This window comes from Rutidosis leptorrhynchoides, chromosome 2 (assembly GCF_046630445.1).
Source record: "Rutidosis leptorrhynchoides isolate AG116_Rl617_1_P2 chromosome 2, CSIRO_AGI_Rlap_v1, whole genome shotgun sequence".
Classification (NCBI taxonomy): domain Eukaryota; kingdom Viridiplantae; phylum Streptophyta; class Magnoliopsida; order Asterales; family Asteraceae; genus Rutidosis; species Rutidosis leptorrhynchoides.
Genome location: NC_092334.1, coordinates 99,754,138 through 99,758,359, shown reverse-complemented (window position 1 = coordinate 99,758,359; position 4,222 = coordinate 99,754,138). Strand labels below are relative to the sequence as shown.

At 31.9% G+C, this 4,222-nt stretch overlaps 1 long non-coding RNA gene across 1 annotated transcript; it reads right to left on the bottom strand.

Annotated features, from left to right (window-relative positions):
• Positions 1-1,568: 1,568 nt before the first annotated feature.
• LOC139891219 (uncharacterized) lies at positions 1,569-3,070 on the bottom strand. Its single transcript, XR_011773583.1, has 3 exons — positions 2,821-3,070; positions 2,576-2,710; positions 1,569-1,719 (listed from the first exon to the last, which is right to left on the bottom strand). It is a non-coding gene; the product is annotated as an uncharacterized lncRNA (long non-coding RNA).
• Positions 3,071-4,222: the final 1,152 nt, after the last annotated feature.

Below are 4,222 nucleotides of genomic sequence, written 5' to 3'. Positions count from 1 at the left end.
TAAATTAAAATCAAAATCTAAGAAAAACTACAAATCAAAAACAAGATCAACAATTTAATAATCATTTTTGTCATCAAGGCATATTCCTTTAAAAGATTGAACGGACATCTTAATACTCCGTAATTTTTTTCGTCGATCCCCTCACTTCAAAATCATCCAGAACCACCATTTGATATTATCCTTTTTTAAATCATCCGTTGTGTCAGATCTGATCCAGATAGCATATTTATGATTCGTTAAGTCTTTGATTCAGATATGATAGTGTGAGAAACAGATCTGATTCGTTTACTGCTACTGTACATCATCTTCATGGAGCCAAAAAATCAAATTTGATTATTCATGTATCTCATCACGAATTGATTATAGAAATTCGTTCCTTATACGATCCTAACCTTCGTGCATCATCGGATCACATTAACAACAAGAGATTCATGATAAATTCGATTGTGTTTTTCATTCTTCAAAAAGTCAAAGTGATTTGAGCTCCGGATCGTTTTAGAACTAAATCGAGAAAAGTAAAAGTGCAGATCTCTTCATTTTCATTTGGTGAACGTGTTTGCAAAATCTCAAATCCAAACATGAAGATTTGAGTTCAAATTTCGGAGTCAAAGGTTCGGATTTAAGAGTCAACAAAAATTCATAAATCCAATTCGTGCGAATGTTGATGTTTCAGGTTGAGATTTTGATTGTCGAGCATTACATGATGGATTTGCAACATATTTCATCAAAGAATCGTGCTTTAAAACATCTTAAATCAAACGTTCAATTTTGATGTTCATATGAAGATAAATTGCCCTGTTCATCGATGATTTGCAGAATTTAATGCTGATTTGGCTCGAAATCACTCTCACAACCTGTTAATCGATGGTTTAGAGATGCATTTCATCAGGTTCTGAAGTTGCAGGTCTTGAAGATACAAATGAACAAATTCGTTGATAGAAAAAAAACCCAAAATTGAGAACATATATTTTTCACGAACACACTAATTTCAAAGCTTTCAAGTTTTAGATGTTGATTTGTTTGCAGGTTCTTGATTTTAATGTTAGGATTTTAGATTTAGGAGTAAAAGGGAAAGGGTAAGAAAATGGGTTTTAAAAGAGAAAGGAGAAGAAAAAAAAGGAAAAAAGAAAAAAGAAAAGAAAAAGAAAGTAAAACAAAATTACGCCCGTCATCCTTGAAGTATAAAAGAGATAAAATGACAGAACTGCCCTCACATATTTGGCACATGGTGACGGCTAACGGCTGAAATAGACGGACAGTAAACAGAAGGACGACATACGTTATAAAATGCAAGTTTAGTGACGACGAACGCAAAAAAAAAACTTTGAGGACGACGTGTATGATTTCAGTATATGTTCAAGGACGACGGGAGTAATTTTGTCTTTTTTCTATTAGGGATGAGAATATTGTACGTCAACAAGTATGGTCGCAATAGTGTTTTTTCATTTTAGATTTGAAAAGTTTTAAAGAGTTCTTAATATTCTTATTCATCAAGAATATATCATCAATTCCTACACCATTCATCCTCAACTAGTAGGATAGATTCACAATCCTAATCATACCGAGATAACTAACTTGCAAAACTTAGCTAAAAGTTTACTACAAATGATCCATAAAACTGAAACACATTAATTAACTATGTATTACTTCTCGAATCCAATTGCAATTTGAAGTGCCCCGACTTTTCTTCCATTATTGTTATACATCTGATGCTCTAAGCTAATAACACCATGAAACACATATACATCAATCAAAAATGATAATCTGCAAAGATTACAAAGTTTCAATATTGTTCCAAGACTTTTTTCCTCCGTTGGTCCTTAAGTTATACACAAAATTGCATTCCGATTCCCTCAAGTTTTTAATTGGATTTTCGAATCCTTTTAATTGCATAATTTGGCAATCCTAGTCCCTCCATCTACCTACCTTCTAAATTGACCATTAACTCTTTACATGTGCATTGCATGTGAGGGTAAAATCGTCTTTTTACTCTTTTCTTCATTAAAAACGAAGGACCACTGGCGCAAGGGACCATTGGCGCAAAAAAATTATATATTTTTAATTTATAAATTTATAAAAATAAAAATAAAATATATAATTTATATATTTTCATATTTCTATTATAAACACATCGACATCTTCACCACTACAATGAAAAATCCTAATCAGATTCAAATCTAAATCCAAAATCAAATTCAAATTAAAATATCAACCAATTTCAAATGCAAATTAAAATATTAACATGGATACACCAACTAATTGAAAAGCATCATCCTATCATAACACCAAAAAGCTTGTAAATTCAATAAATACTTCAGTTGTAACCATTTTTGCAGTTGATAAACAAACCCACTAAAAGTCTGTTTAAGTCTGTTTTTATGAGTTCGGTACTGCGAAAGGAATACGGCTCAAACATCAATTAATGGCATTAATCCCAAAAGTTATATACAAAATTCACTTACTCGATACACTCAAGTAAAGCATTTGTATATGCATACATATTACAGAAATCAATCACATATATATAATCAAACTTAATTTACAAACGGATATAAAATTCAGTAATTGTACAGACCTGACTAGATTTGGAATCAAGAACTGCATCCAAAGTTTACTTTCGATCTCCAACCATTACCGAATTTTCAAAGACCTTTCTAACCATATAACCCCCTTTTCAATTAGAATTAGGACGTCTAATCCTCGCAATAACCTAAGAAAATCCCCCAACTATCAGAACATTACTACAAATCAAAAAAAATTAAAACCTAACGTATTCAAACAGAAAACGTGCTTCTCAACAAAAAAAAATATAACTCATACCTTAACATGTGGATCTACACACAACAGTTCTTATTCATGTTTCTTGGTTTCAATTTTGATTATTTCCTTCCCAGAAACCGAGACATCCCATAATTCATCAGCCCGAATGTTTGAATCAACCAGAGGAGCATTCTCAGAGTTGAATCGAGATAGCTTAGGGTTTGAAGTCATTTTTACATTACCAATCCAGATATTAGAAGTAATTTTCAAATTAATAAAATTGAAAGACTTCCAGATGTATTGGATTTCATTATTTCTGCATTTGGCGACCGAATCAATGATCTAGTTTTATTAAGTTTATTGATTTATATTATCAATAAACTATGTATTTTGTTTTTATTTTTATCAATTTATGAAATGAAATTAAAAAATATATAAATTTTTTGCGCCAGTGGTCCCTTGCGCCGGTTGTCCCTCATTTATAATGAAGAAAAGAGTAAAAAAGCGATTTTATCCTCACATGCAATGCACGTGTCAAGAGTTAACAGCCAATTTAGACGGCAGGTAGGCAGAGGAACTAGGATTGCCAAATTATGTAATTAAAATGATCGAAAATCCAATTAAAAACATGATGGACTCGAATTGCAATTTTGTGTATAACTTAAGAACCAACGGAGCAAAAAAGTCTTGTTCCAAAAACATATGTACACGATCAAGTATGATATATATGATTGCACCTACTTTACACTACAACTAAATTTGCATGGTTTCATAATTTGCCCATTAACTTACGGACATATTTATTCAGGTAGGTTTATATCAAATGCGTGAAATGCATAAACCTAATTCAAAGTTTTAATTATAACTATTTACTAGCTGCAAATTTGCCAACAAATCTTAATAGAAGTATGTAGGTGAACTTACATGCGCAGGAACATCTTCAGATGTTAAAACACGTGGCATATAGTCAATACACTTCAGTGATATCCATTAAAGACCTATCTAGCTATCTAAATCAGGATGTTAGTTTAAGATCCAACATTTTTTCTTTTGACAGCGATTGGGATCACCCGAGGGGAACTATACCACCCGTTGCTGTCATAACCCGTCCTTAACCATAAGAACGTGTTAGATAACGTATGATTTCATTGCGAGGTATTGACCTCTATATGCGACATTTTTGAAAGAGAAACTGCATATATTATACATTACAAACCATAACCATTATTTTTGTTACAAGCTTTAGACAATAAAAAGATGATTATCGTTTAGCGATAATCTTTGACTTACAAACTTTACATATAATGATAACAACACGATTTCGAGCATATTTTACAACACAAATCCTTGGGTATGCAGTTTTATTTTTGACACAAATATGCGTACGCAAGATCCTGCTCAAATTCAACATAATGCAGCGGAAGCTTTAGTAATCACCTGAGAATAGACATGTTTTAAAAGG